Source organism: Ranitomeya imitator, chromosome 8, assembly GCF_032444005.1.
Source record: "Ranitomeya imitator isolate aRanImi1 chromosome 8, aRanImi1.pri, whole genome shotgun sequence".
Classification (NCBI taxonomy): domain Eukaryota; kingdom Metazoa; phylum Chordata; class Amphibia; order Anura; family Dendrobatidae; genus Ranitomeya; species Ranitomeya imitator.
Window position 1 is genome coordinate 170,259,797 of NC_091289.1, and position 15,285 is coordinate 170,275,081.

General features: G+C 42.6%; 1 long non-coding RNA gene across 1 annotated transcript; it reads left to right on the forward strand.

Annotated features, from left to right (window-relative positions):
* Nucleotides 1-9,605: 9,605 nt before the first annotated feature.
* LOC138647512 (uncharacterized) lies at nt 9,606-15,072 on the forward strand. The gene is made up of 3 exons (XR_011314988.1): nt 9,606-9,704; nt 12,511-12,663; nt 14,901-15,072. It is a non-coding gene; the product is annotated as an uncharacterized lncRNA (long non-coding RNA).
* Nucleotides 15,073-15,285: the final 213 nt, after the last annotated feature.

Here is a 15,285-nt window from a genome sequence, read left to right on the forward strand (position 1 = left end):
GCCTGGAGGAATGGGCCAACATACCAACAACAGTGTGTGGCAACCTTGTGAAGACTTACAGAAAACGTTTGACCTCTGTCATTGCCAACAAAGGATATTTTACAAAGTATTGAGATGAAATTTTGTTTCTGACCAAATACTTATTTTCCACCATAATATGCAAATAAAGTGTTAAAAAAACAGACAATGTGATTTTCTGGATTTTTTTTTCTCAGTTTGTCTCCCATAGTTGAGGTCTACCTATGATGTAAATTACAGACGCCTCTCATCTTTTTAAGTGGTGGAACTTGCACTATTGCTGACTGACTAAATACTTTTTTGCCCCACTGTACGTATAATAGTGTCCCCATCCTGTCCCTTTACTTTAATAATGTCCCCAATCCTGGGAACCTTTCTGTACAATTGTCCCCAGTCCTGGCTACTTTCTTTAATAATTTTCTCCTTACTGGCCCCCAACCTGTAATAGCGTCTCTCAGCCTATCCCCCTTCCTGTTATAATTTCCCCTGTCCTGGGCCTCTTCCTGGTATAATGTCCACCATCTTGGTATAATAGCTCTTATCCTGAGACCCTTCTAGTAATTATGTCCCCGATCCTTGGCCCCTTCCTGGGATAATGTCCCCTGTCCCGGGATCGTTACTGTAATAATGTCACGTATCCAGGCCTCTTCCTGTAACAATGACCCGTATCTTGGTATAATGCCCCCCCATCATGGGCCCCTTCCTGATATAATGTCCCCCATCATAAAATAATGACCACCACCCTGGGTCCTTTCCTGGCATAATGATCGTGATCATGGGCCCCTTCCTGGTGTAATCATCCCCTTCCTATAATAACATCCGCTATCCTGGACCCCATCCTATTATAATGACCCCCATCCTGGGCCTCTTTCTGGTATAAAGGCCCCCATCCTGGGCTTCCTGGTATAATAACCTCCATCAAAACGTACGCTATCCTGGACCCCATTCTGCTATAATGACCCCCATCCTGGGCCCCTTCCTGGTATAATAACCCCCATCCTGGACACCATTCTGGTATAATGACCCCCATCCTAGACCCCATTCTGGTATAATGACCCCCATCCTGGGCCCCTTCCTGGTATAATGACCCCCATCCTGGGCCCCTTCCTGGTATAATGACCCCCATCCTGGGCCCCTTCCTGGTATAATGACTCCCAGCCTGGGCCCCTTCCTGGTATAATGACCCCCATCCTGGGCCCCTTCCTGGTATAATGAATCCCAGCCTGGGCCCCTCCCTGGTATAATGACCCCCATCCTGGGCCTCTTCTGGTATAATGACCCCCATCCTAGACCCCATTCTGGTATAATGACCCCCGTCCTAGACCCCATTCTGATATAATGACCCCCCATCCTAGACCCCATTCTGGTATAATGACCCCCATCCTGGGCCCCTTCCTGGTATAATGACCTTCATCCTGGACCCCATTCTGTTATAATGACCCCCATCCTGGGTCCCTTCCTTGTATTATGACAGTTCTGTTTTCCCAAAACATAAGAAAAAATAAACGATTCTTCTTAACTTTCTTGGCTCCCACCACAACACACGGCGTCCTCTTCCGTAGCCATCAGCTGACTTCAGTGTGCCAGCACGAGCAGCGCATGACGTTACTGTCATGCGCCGCTCGTGACTGGAATGCCGACCTTAGCTGCTGACCTCTGATTGGCCAGAAGTGTGTATTGCAGTGCAGAGACCCAGCAGATCCCTCCACAGCAATACATTTCAGCTGAATGTGCTTCCTCGGACACACATTCAGCTGAAATAAGTGTTATCGGTGGCGGGTCCACCTCCTGAATGGGCCTGGTTGCATTTGCACTCTCTTCGACCGCAATCGTTACACCCCTGACTGCTTATCATCCTTAACTGATCTTTTGCTCCAAAATACAGCTTTAGCAAGACAGACTTCCAACTCACTGAGAGATCAGATTATAGCTGTCCATTGAAGTTTATGAAAAAGGGGCAGGGGAAGGAATAAAAGGGAGAAACAGAGTGAAAGAAAGGCAGAGAGACTGTGCAGCTGCTTTCTAGTAAATGTTTTCTCATATACCTGTGCTGAATTCACTGCTACACTGCTCAGTTCTGCGGTATAATATACATCCTGCTGCTCCTTTTGAACATGTACATCCATGAACGGCAAAAATTCCTGACGTCTGTCTGACCTGTATGGGAGACATCATTGCAGCTAGTCTACATCCACTAGCTCAGAGACAACTAAAAATAAAAGATAGAGCCTGCAGAGGAGAAAACTTTAGGATAAAAGTCACATAATAGCCAACATTTTTATTATTCCTTATGTACACACGTGAAACTACAGAAGCATTATCAGTATCACTGCTCCACTTCCAGCCCCATAGTTTGGGTAACAACTCCGACATCCCAGGAGCCAAATACTCATCAGAAGGTTTAACTGAAGGATGACACAAATGATAAGAAATATATCTAAGGAAATAAAATCTTTTCAGGTATCTTCAAAAAATGAAAACCATCGTTCGTGAATAGTGGACAGAAAAATAGGATTACGACTAAAAATTGAATCTTAGAGGTGGCGGACAAATATCTAAGATTTCGGCACCAACAGAAGTCACCGGGCTGTTCATCTTATTACTGATTTCCATCTACAGTCACAGAACATAAAGCAGCCTTCATATCCTCTCCGTACACTTCATTTCATAGACAACAACCTTATCGGCATAGTTTACATTTCCAGCTTTACTCGGCACATTCATTTCATGCAACATCAGCTATCACATTATATCTATAAACCATCATATTTCCTCGACAGCTCGCAAACACAACTATAGAGAGCGTTCAATAAAGTACTTACTCCACGCTGGGGCGTGCACCGCGCCGACGACTGCATCAAAGAGGGTAAATTATAATAAATATCCAACTTACACTTCAAACTTCTCATTTATTTCCAGATCTTTTTCTAGCTCATCGTGAAATCCAAACATAGAGTAACTGTGCAAACGTTTTAGGAAGGCGTCGAACAAATTGGGCAAAGTAAGATTGCTTTCAAAAATTTGCATTGTTTGCAGAATTTTTTTCCATTTTTTGCATCATTTTAATATCAGGCCTTTCAACTGTATTTTTTTTGCAGGAAGAAGGGACAAAATTATTCATCGTTAGTATACACGCTTTTGTTCATTAATTTTAAATGTTGCCGTAATTTGTGATATAATTATTAGAGTATATGGACATATACCGGAGGTGATTTAGAAATGAACAGTTATAGCGCTATCTTTTTTCAGCGCTGGAGTGGTGGTACTAAACGAAGGTCTCTGCCCCCTGTCTCATACGCACCGTCCAGCGTCTTCATCTTTTTTTTTTGGCGCCGCTCAGATCCCGCGACGCCATCTTATGACTCCAGCTCCTGACTGGCCGCGAGTCAGAAGTTACGTCACAAGCTTTCAAAGTAATGTAAAGTAAGCTGCGGAGACACCATCACGTGTTTCTCAACGCAAGCAATGAATAGCCAGGCCTTTCCCCGGGAAGGAACAACCACGGGAAGGGCAGCATCCAATAAAGGAAAACATCCAATAAAGGAAAACCACCTAAGCCAAGCATGGTATCCATCCACAGACAGCTGTTTCGGGGTTTTTGCCCCTCATCAGTGTGGAGTAGGAAACTGGCTATTAGGAGCAGTGCCTAGTAAAAGGCTGTGAAGGTACAGATAGGGACTATAAATATAACCAAAAATCCACAACCAAGCAATAGAGGTATGAACAACAATTTATTAAAGCAAAAAATACACGCAAAGTATGCAATAAATATACATGGACAGCAGATGCTATAGCATCCGTTGTCTCGTGGCTACGCTATATCGACGATATTTTTTTCATCTGGCAGGGCTCCACGTCGCAACTTGAAACTTTTCTGAATTGTCTTAACACCAATCCATTTAATATCAGGCTGACCTGGAAGTATAGCCAGAATTTCATTGATTTTCTTGACCTTGCTATCTCAAGGTTACCGGACGGGACTTTAGCCACCGATGTCTTCCGCAAGAGCACGGCCACCAACGCACTCTTACATTTTTCTTCATCTCACCCGCCCAAACTCAAGAGCTCTATACCGATCGGACAGTTTCTGCGGGCTCGCAGAATCTGTTCTGACGATTATATTTTTTCTAGACAGGCGGGTGAACTTACACGTCGGTTCAGGAATAGGGGTTATAGACATGTCGATATTCAGAGAGGTTATTCACGGGCATTGTACTCGGACAGATCCTCTCTCTTGGCGGGGCCGACCAGTAGGCCTCCTGCTAATACAGACTCAGCACCACGGTTTATCACACAATTTAATTCTAATTGGTCTGAGATCAGTGAAATTTTTAAGAGGCACTGGCCGGTCCTTCTGACGGACAAGGACTTGTCCAGACAATTAACCCCACATCCACTTATCACATGGCGTAGGTCCCGCACTCTGCGTGATGCACTCTGTAATAGCCACTATATCCCCCCAAAAAGCAACCCCTTTGGTACTACCCGAAAGGGTCCCCCTTGGGGTTGTTTTCCATGTGGCAATTGTTCTGCCTGTAAGTATGTCTCCAGAACTAAAGAATTTACGAACTCGGCCGGGGATAAAACATATAAGATCGTACACCACATTACATGTAATACGGAAGCCATAGTGTACTATGCCCAATGTCCGTGCGATCGTATATATATTGGCATGACAACCAGGGCATTTAAGGTGCGTGTTCAGGAACACGTTAGGGACATCAGGAATTCAGCCACTTGTTCTGAACCTCTTCTGTTGAAGTCCATTCCGAGACATTTTTTTGATGTCCACCACAGTGACCCCAAGGGTCTGAGATTTTGTGGTATTGACCATGTGTATATGGGGATTCGTGGTGGCAACACCAAACAAAAATTGTTTCAAAAAGAAACACGTTGGATGGTCACATTGGGGACACTCTCACCAATGGGGTTAAATGAGGCTATCAGTTCCAAGTCCTTTTTATGAATCTGGGTTGTTTTTAATTTTGCTTGACTGGGGTTATTTTTAAAGTCTGTAGGTTTATATTGTGTTATTATGTTATTTAGTTTGTCTATTTTGTGTTTTTGAATAGATGTTCTCCTCATCTTTCTTTTGGCTCCTTTACCTGGTGGGAACTTGCAGCGAATAACATCCACCTGAAGATTGTGATATTCCTTGGGACATTGACACCTACCCGATGGAAAGCCGATTAGTCGTATTAAAATGCCCTCTGGACTTAGGCCAGCGTTTGCTGGTGCATCATGTCGACGCTTCACTTATTATTATTTAATATGTTGTATTGTTTGTGTTTTGTGCTTGTATTTAGTAGGATTAATTAGCATTATTTGGAATTTATATTATTTATTTTTTGTATTATACCATCCATATAGTCAGTATACTGATTTGGGATGTGCTCTTGACCCTCTATTGGGATTATATTATATATCCTTGTCCAATAGGATCTTGATTGTATGTAGGACACAATACATTTGCCCCTTTGTTATTTACAAAGTGATGGTTTACACCTGTGGGATACACTTGTACCTGTTTACAATTGCTCATACTCATTGAGTGTGAGATCTAGAGGCTTATGGCATGTCCAGCAATATTTTCTTCCTATGCTGGATTATATTATTTATTTCAGTCCCAGAGGCATTTATGTGTTTCTATACAGCACATCGGCAGCCCATTCTGTCGCTTGGTTGTATATGGGTATGGCTTATATTTACATCATTTGTCTTTTTATGTTTGACAATCGTTTACATTTGCCCATATTTATGTCCCGCAGGGATAGAATTAAGGGGTTATGGTATGTTTATAAACTTTGTGCAGGCTATCTCTTACCAACTGTAGCTGCAGCGTAACATCCCCTTTTCTTCTTCTACCTTGGCCTGTGCGCGCACTACGCATGCGCTGTGGTGTTCTCGGCCGGCTTGGGTGCTTGCCGCGTTGCCGTGGAGATGGGCGGAGATGACGTTCTGTCCTCCCGCCCATACTCTGTGGTGCGCGGACGCGTCCGCCGGCCGGAAGCACTCACATCATGATGGGAGCGCGCCGATTGGCCTTCGAGTCCCCCCCAGGCCCTATTTATACCCCGGTCTTTTTAATGTTAAGCCACGCCTCCTGACGAAGCCCGCGACGGCGAAACGCGCGTCGAGGCTCCTTCCTGCTTCCACCACACCGGTGCCCGGACACCAGCATGTCTCAAGGTAACATTTTGACACTCTTGGCAGCATGCGTACATCTTCCCTAGGACTTGGGCTTGCTGTTGTTGAGTACACCTTTATGCTCTGTATATTCTTTGAGCTTCACAGATATATATAGCACTTCGGGGATTTTTTCATTACCTATTTGGGTTATCGCTCTGGGCCTGTTATTTAGTATTTGATACTGTTATGCCCTTATGTGGAGCGATTTATGTATGATCCACTTTGGATGCTCACTCTATTCATGAGCATACACCGGTGTGGTGGTATAGCTAGGATGCCTGGATTTTTTGTGTTCCTTTTTCAGCAGTTTACATCTTTTATGCTGATGTAGTTTGTTTTGTTTTTCCCAAGCATCTGCTGTCCATGTATATTTATTGCATACTTTGCGTGTATTTTTTGCTTTAATAAATTGTTGTTCATACCTCTATTGCTTGGTTGTGGATTTTTGGTTATATTTATAGTCCTTGTCGGACTTGGTATACCCTTCATACCCCAAACCACCACCTGGCGTTTTTCTTATAGGTTTATATGTGAAGGTACAGATGAATGACCTCGGGGAGACCAAAACATCCAACACCGCGGAGACACCATCACGTGTTTCTCAACGCAGTGATCCAGAACACTGCCCCCATCCCTTATGGGAAATATGCAAATGCATGTAAAGTAAGCTGCGGAGACACCATCATGTGTTTCTCAACGCAAGCAATGAATAGCCAGGCCTTTCCCCGGGAAGGAACAACCACGGGAAGGGCAGCATCCAATAAAGAAAAACATCCAATAAAGGAAAACCACCTATGGCAAGCTTTCAAAGTAAGTCTATGAGAGAGAGAACGAGGCCACAATGGGGCTCTCATAGACTTGTATTGAGTTGCGACCTCTGGCTCACTACAGCAATCGCTGGTGCTATCCAACAGGTCACAAACTGTCAGAGAGCAACGGGAGCGAAGGAGAAAAAAGGAGACAACAGCAGGTAAGTATCAGACTATGTGCTGCAGCCAGTTATACAGCTACACACAGTACAATGACGAACAGACATGATTGAGCTCCTGGGACTGACAGAGAGGATTTTTTTTTATGGAATTCCCAGTTTTAATTGTAGTATGAGCCACAATAGGTTCAAAGAAAAGAGGTTAAAAGATTAAAGAGGTATTCCAGGTAGAGAAAAAAAAATATGTATGGCTGTCCTGTAAATGAATCTACCAATCCCGCTGTTGCCTTAATTTTCCTTTTTTAGGCATTCTTATAGTCATCTTAGTTACATCCTAAACTTTCTGCCAGCTCTTCCTTCTCAGAGGCAGTGCTATATCAGTCCCACAGCTCATACACTCCCATCATCAGTGCCCGCCCACAAAGCACCATCCTGAGACTCCTATACAGTCTCATTAAGGAGAAAATCGCTGCCCACGTAGTTTGTTCTTTCCAACATTTCTCCCAATTTACCTAGTATATATTATCTTGTTTTTGTGCATTTTTTGGTTCTAACATTCAAAAATCCCATGAAAAGTATGAGAAAAGTCCTACTATTTGGAATGAAGCTCATATTTTCCTACTGACTCACAACTTAGATCTAGCTACAAAGAAAAATTTTTTTTAAAAATGCCGCAAAAACGATGGCTAAGAAACCTTGGTACTGAATAACAGGATTTTTTGTCCTACACATCTGTCCAAAATGTTAAATGTTTAATAAAAAAAAAAAAGTTATCCTCTATCCGAAGGATATTGTGCTCACCTCAACTCCATTTAAGATAGGGCTTCAGAGCACCAGTCCTGGGATCTCTGGGGGTCTCAGTGGTCGGACCCCCAGCAATCAACAAGTTATCCCCTATCCTGTGATGATAGGGGAATAACTTGTTCCTTAGATTACAAGTCTGCAGTCAATCTATGTGCAATGGAAGGATTCTCCGGTGCCACAAGTGGTGAGCTTGTGACCGCAAATGTGTGGTTTGCATGTAAAGTGGCCAAGAGTGGTAGCCGTGACTGAGCTGCCGTCCGGTTTCGCTCTGACATTTTACAGGAAAACCGTGTTCCAGTCCCAGTGCGCTGTCAGGTGTGCGATGCATCACACTCACTTGTAGGTCGCAGGCCTCCGCTGTCTCCAGGCCTCCATCGTCGGGAGACGCCGCACAGAACTTAGAGGACACCAAGTTCATTTCAACCAACAGAAGTTTATTGGACAGTTCAAGTTCATCAGATTATAATATGTGGGATAGGACACAATTGTTATACCTTGCTTCCTTAGCACAACACATCTTCAGATCTTCAGCCCTACCATCTGTTCCTCCTGGACTATTCCTATGCCCACTGGCTCCATCAGCCATAGGGATTTTCTGTCCAGTTCCGCACTGTACCTGGGATCTACTAACTTTCCTTCACATGGTTCCACGTTTGTCTTCCCCTGTGCGCCAGAGGACATGATGCACCCTTTAGCTCCTTTGCCGGGCTTTGAGCTCCTGATGTTACTGATATGTCCACCTTGGATTCTGGTACGGCCTTCCACTGGTTTGATCAATAGGTACATGCTGGCCCTAGCAGCCCTACTGCACGTGAACTTGACCATGTTACTATACCTCTCTATCTGAATCACTACCTGGAAGTACCCGCTTCTTACTAGCATTAGCCCCCTCCCTGGAGACTTATAGCTTAAAGTCGGACAACCCCTTTAACAATGTCTTCGAAAGATTCGAATGCCGAGCCACAGAAGACAGCAGGCACCTTTAGTAGACACCTGTTTGCCTAATGGAAACCTGTAGGCAACCCATGATTACGTTGGGTGGGGGTCAATAGTGATCATAATGGATGCCCACCCCAGTTCGAAACGCATAAAAACTGTTCTCAAAGACTGACAGTGTCACTTAAGCTAGCTCTGTTTGCTGTTACACCTGACACTCACAGCACTTGTCCAGCAGATGTCGCGAAAGGGTTAATAGCCACTCTTCACAGACAGTTGAGACGCTGTTTCTAGAAGAAAAAAAGTCAAATTTTTCCTAAACTTTACCTTTAAAACACATTGCATAGAAATGGTAAATAATGAGTTATGTTACCAGCAGGTGTTGCACTTAATTGGCACTATGATAATTAGCAAGTGACACAGTTGTCACTAACTCATTATCTTTCTAGTAAGTTTAGTTTAATGAACTGTTAAATGGAAAAATAAGTCAAATTGCACTTAGTTATCCTAAATGTCAATATTTTCCCATCTTTTCAACTTACTTGCGTAAGAACACAGTGAATCAATGACAAACCATGTTATTAATTATTTTACAGACGGCCGCAGCATGTGTGTTTTATTAACAAATTACAGAAAAAATGCGTACATTGAATGCATTCAGCGCTCAGCATACCAAAACCATAAAGCAAAAAAATATTTCTTTTCAGAAATGGAAAATTAATTAGCGTATGGACATCCTGTACGTATAGATGTGAGCCGGGTGATGATGACATCCAGACACCGACATTAGTCGAATTATCCAGAAGACACAAGGAAGCTCATACTTGAGGTTTGCTCTATTGTATTATTACAAAGCACTTGACTGCTTTAATCACTTTCCAAGGACATTTAGGAGCGTTTCAATGGATCTTGTCAGTAACAGTCCAACCCTAATACGATGTATGGAAACATTTAATATGTTAGTCTTTTCTTCAGAACATTTTTTTATATATATAATGTGATTTATCCTTTCTCAGATGGTTTTTGTTAGGGTTTTGACACATTATTATAGTTATTTTTCATCTACTGTTCTCCAAGAACCTTCCCGACTTCTTAACTACTAGAAGTAAGAGCACAACGAATATGCAACTCCGATATTGTGCAGGTCTATGAGAAGGGCTACTCTCGAGTATTAATCTGCCTTAAAGGGGTTGTTGTACAACTTAAAGGCACACGATATCATTAACCTATCCTATGGGCTCTCTTGAATAGCAGCTGTTCTGCAGCACTCCGCAGCGTGTGCTATACATTGAATGGCAAATGCACAAACGCCATCATTACACTCAACTTTTTCCGGCAGCCCCATGTAAAATGACTGGAGTGGTTATTAGGCACCTGACCTGCTGTTCTGTTTTCTAACAGGGATAAAAGTTCCCGGTTGGGAATAATAATTCCTTGTTGTTCTGATGGGTGCAGATTCCGGCTGTCAGACCTCCAACAATCAGCAAGTTACCACTTATCCTGTAGCTAAGATATAACTTGTTTCGACTGGACAACCCCTTTATTATTAACGTCCCATGGATAGGTCATCAATGCCAAGCAAGCAGACAACCCCCTTTAAGAAAAAAAATTACCGGAGCAAAGAAATGGTAAAAAAAAATAATACAAATGAAGTATACTGTTCCAGCATGGTGGAATGTCCTGTTCCTCGGTCACCTGACACTAGAGAGGGTAGGATTCCTATCATTTGACTATTGCAGCAAATTTTGAACCTTAAAGGTCAGGTGGGCAAAGATCGGGATGTCATTTCTGGAGACCCCTGGAACAGCCTTTGTTGGAACCACGGAGAGGTCGAGTACCTGGGTGTACATCGTTTTATTATTTTTTTCACCATTTCCTCACTTCCTATGACCTGCATGCCCATATTGGAGCACGCTCAGTTTAAAAAAAACAGAATCCGGTGCCGGAATCCGGCACTTTTCGGCTCCCATAGGCTTCCATTCTAGCAAAAAGCCGGAAGCGCCGGATGCGGCGCTTCGGGCTTTTTCGCCGGAGACAAAAAACGTTACTGTGTACGTTTTTTCCAGAAATTACATATTTGACCAGATCAGGCGAAAACTGGATAAAACGTAAGGCCATCCAGCGTTAATACAAGTCTATGGGAAAAAAACGGATTCGGTGGCATCTTTTGCTGGATCCAGTTTTTTAAAATTTGCCGGATTGAGCCTGACGGCGAAAGGCGGATGTGTGAAAGTAGCCATAGGATGGTTGATCCTACTAACTGATGCCCTTACAAACTCCATCTGCAGGTAAATACAATGCTGCCCGGCCACCTTATTGAGAGATACACGTGAGAGAAAACACCGTGTGCACAGCTATACTGTGGTGCTTAGACTAGGTTCCCAGACCTTCAATACAAATAGAAAGAAGTCTAGCACTCAACTTAAGCGGCAAAAGATTTGATTTATTTGTAGCACTCGAAACGTTTCAGTCCATAAGGACTTTCATCAGTCACTACAAAGTCATAACAAAATAAACAAAATAAAGAGTACAACCAGTACAAAACAACGAAAGTATATACAAATGACAAAAAAACAAAATATCATATAAACATATAAAGCCGATAACAATGAGGACATCATAAACGATCATATCTGAGTAAATATATGAAGGCAGTGGATATATAGCAAATAGCTCCGTTCAGTGCCAAATGAGGTGATAGTGAGTTGTTGTGAGGACCGATATAGCAAGAAGAAAGCAAAAAGGGAACAAAAAACGTACCGTGCCGTTAGAAGCCCGTAGGGCTGGGTTCAGAAAGAGCAGGGATGCACAGAATGTGCCTAATAAAATGCAGAAAGAAGACAATCGGTAAATGGAGCAGGGGGGAAAGAGGAGAAAGAGGGCATATGTAAAAAAGGTACTTACAAAAAGCGCCGCCACAGCTTGCGTTATAGAGAATGGAGGTAAATGTGCGGCCATTGCCCCACCATTACAGCACTCTAACTAAGGTACCTACTTTTTCCCTTATTTATGTCACACATATATATGGCCTCTAGCTTTCAGATACCCTTTGCAGGTTCTGATCTATACCCTTTATTTTCTGCCTCACAGCTCTATTTTACCTCCATTCTCTATAACGGGGGAGTTAGAGAAAGAAATTGACGGATTACAATCCTCCATCAAAGGGGATTTAACCCCTGATGCTCTAGATAAACTTAATGCTGACTTAGAAAGAGATTTTTCAATATGGGAAAAAGAAATTGGGGAACTCAAAGCGAAGAAGCTACATAGGGATAACCTTGATCTACAAGAAAGTAAGGTATATAGATGGAAAAGGAACTGCAGCAGTCATCGCCCCAAGTTTCAAATGAGATCTGGATCAATCTCTTCTCTAACATCAGCCGATGAATCCAGCATTGCCTCAGAAAATACCAAAGTTTCAGATAGAGAAGATTATGGTAACCCTAGATATCCTAAAAGAAATCCTACAAGCAATAAAAGGAAACAAACCTTTCCCTCAACATATGAGCGAAAGGCAAAAAATACAAATCTAGAGGTAATCAATTTGTCATCATACCCTCTATCTGAGACACAATGTGAATTGTTAAAATTGGGACTAAATTTTGTACCACGTAATGGCTTTGATTTCTTTACAGCCTTGAAAGATGTGCATCTTCTATGCCGTAAATTGGTATTAAAGAAACTTCATAACCAAACCAATACACAATTGGGCTTTACAAGTGCTATTGAACAACAGGCATTGGCGGCGTTGGAAGATCTATTGAATGAACAACATGCGGAGAGTCAAGGTATTTCTTTCCCCTCCTCGATTGTGTCCAGATCACGTACGTTCCCTCCTTTGTCTGTCTGTCCTCAGGTCGAAATCTTCTGTAGATTGGTTGCAAAGGATTTGAAAGGATTGTCACACATGATATGTAATGACAACCTCACTAAAAGACAGAGACAGGCCCTGAGAGAACTGCAGTCTTTAGATACGGTAGTAATAAAACCGGCAGACAAGGGAGGGAACGTTGTGATCTGGCCGATCGAAAAATACGAGAAAGAGGCGTTTTGCCAATTGAAAAACAAGGACATTTATCGCATACTTCCACAAAATCCCATGTCAAAATTCCAAATGGAATTGGAATTGATTATAAACTGTGCCCATGAGTCGGGTATTGTCCCCAAGAAGGTCTTGGAGGGTATGTTGCCAAAATTTCCAAAAGTGGCGACATTGTATTTTTTGCCAAAAATACACAAAGATAGGGTAAATCCCCCTGGACGTCCAATAGTCTCTGGCATAGGAGGGTTGAGCGACAACATATGTAAATTTATTGATTTTTATTTAAAACCTCTTGTTGAGACGCTCCCCTCCTATGTCAGAGACACAACAGACGTTCTCACCAAGGTCGATGGTGTCTCAATTGATGAAAACATGATGTTGGTGACTATTGACATCGAGTCACTATACACTTCAATAAGACATTCTGACGGGCTGAGGGCGGCCCGCTTTTTTCTCGAGACGGCCAACCGGGATGGCCATCTATCTGACTTTATTTTGGATCTGTTGGAATTTATTTTAACACACAATTTTTTTGTTTTTAAAGACCGGTTTTTTTTGCAGGTATAGGGTACCGCAATGGGCGCGGCCTGTGCCCCGGCATATGCAAACCTGTTTCTTGGTTTTTGGGAGAGGCAGGTTTTTCAGGGTGACGGGGCGCAGGCCGCGGACCCTGTGATGGGCTGGCTTCGTTACATCGATGATGTATTGATGATTTGGGAGGGTGACGAAGCCAGCCTATCTAATTTTATGCGGTACCTCAATGATAATCCATTTAATTTAAAATTCACTTATAATTTTCACAGAAAACATATTGATTTTTTGGATATTAATTTGTTTGTCGGGGAGGATGGAAGGATAGAGACAGATCTATACAGAAAGGAAACTTCTGTAAATGCACTCCTACATGCCTCCTCGGCACACAGCCACTCTACAATTAAAGCCATCCCGGTTGGCCAGTATCTCAGAAACAGGCGGATCTGCTCTACAGTGACCCGGTTTGAGAGACAATCCACTATCTTGGCTGAGAGATTTAAGTCCAGGGGCTATAGTAACCGTAGTATTAAAGCTGGATACAGACGTGCTCAACATATAGACAGAAGTGAGTTATTGAAACCATCTAGGAAGAAGGATGAAGTGGGTGAATATAGGATGAGTTATATCTCCACGTCCAATTGCCAGTGGGATCGGATCCATGGAATTCTAAAAAAACATTGGCCTGTACTGCTCACGGACCCAGTCTTGGCAGCCCACATACCAAAGGTGCCGCACATGACACAGAGGAGGAGCAAAAATTTACGTGATCATCTGGTAAGAAGCCATTATGTAGTGAAAGAAAAAAGATTGTTTAATTCTGGCGGCCCAAGAAATGGTTGCTTCCCCTGTGGGTCATGTGTGGCATGCCCAAATATCTTGAGGTGTGATACATTTGTGACATCTGATGGGAGCAGGGAATTTAAGATCCAAGAACATATTTATTGTGGGTCATCATATGTAATTTATTATGCCACATGTCCCTGCTCCCTCATATATGTGGGATTGACCTCTAGGGAGCTTAAGATTAGGGTCCGTGAGCATGTGCGTGATATTAGGGTGGCTAAGGACAAGGTGGATATTTCCGCCTTGAAGACCCTACCTAAACATTTTAGGGAGTTCCATGGATCCGATCCCCGTGGTTTGAAGATCAGAGGTATTGACTGCGTGCACGGTGGAGTGAGAGGTGGGAACCTCAAACAGATTCTCGCCCAACGTGAATGCAGGTGGATTACGATCCTGGATACCCTATCCCCAAAAGGGTTAAATGAGACAGTGACGTTTGCACCTTTTTTGTGACACACTTCTGATGTGAATATACTAGGATTCTCGTCTGTCCCTGTTCCTTCCACAGCCTGGAGGGATTTATTATATATATGTGGAATTTTTTCGTTTACTATTCCTACTGTTGCTTGATTTTAATTTCCTATCCTGTTTGTCTTTGTTTTTTAGAGTATTGTCATTTTTTGTACTGAGCATTTACGAGACATGGAAGACTGCCTTCGTTCTTTGGGGAATTCTGATTGGAGGAGAAATCATCGGCGGCTGCTTTGAAAGAAACCATTATTGTTCTAGATTTTTCTATAACAATTATTGTTATTACTATTTGTGAGTCTTTTCCTGTGGCATAGTTTATTATAGCACTATTCACTTTATTAAAACCACCATTTTTTAGGTATTCACTTGGTGGTATTTTTAATGTCTTTTATAGACATTCATTATTACATGTTCCTTTTTTAGGATCTTGCATTTTTGATATATATTACACATCATATATAATATGACAGTATACAAATATGGTACGTTAGTGTCCTTGACCCCCTAAATGGTCCATGTT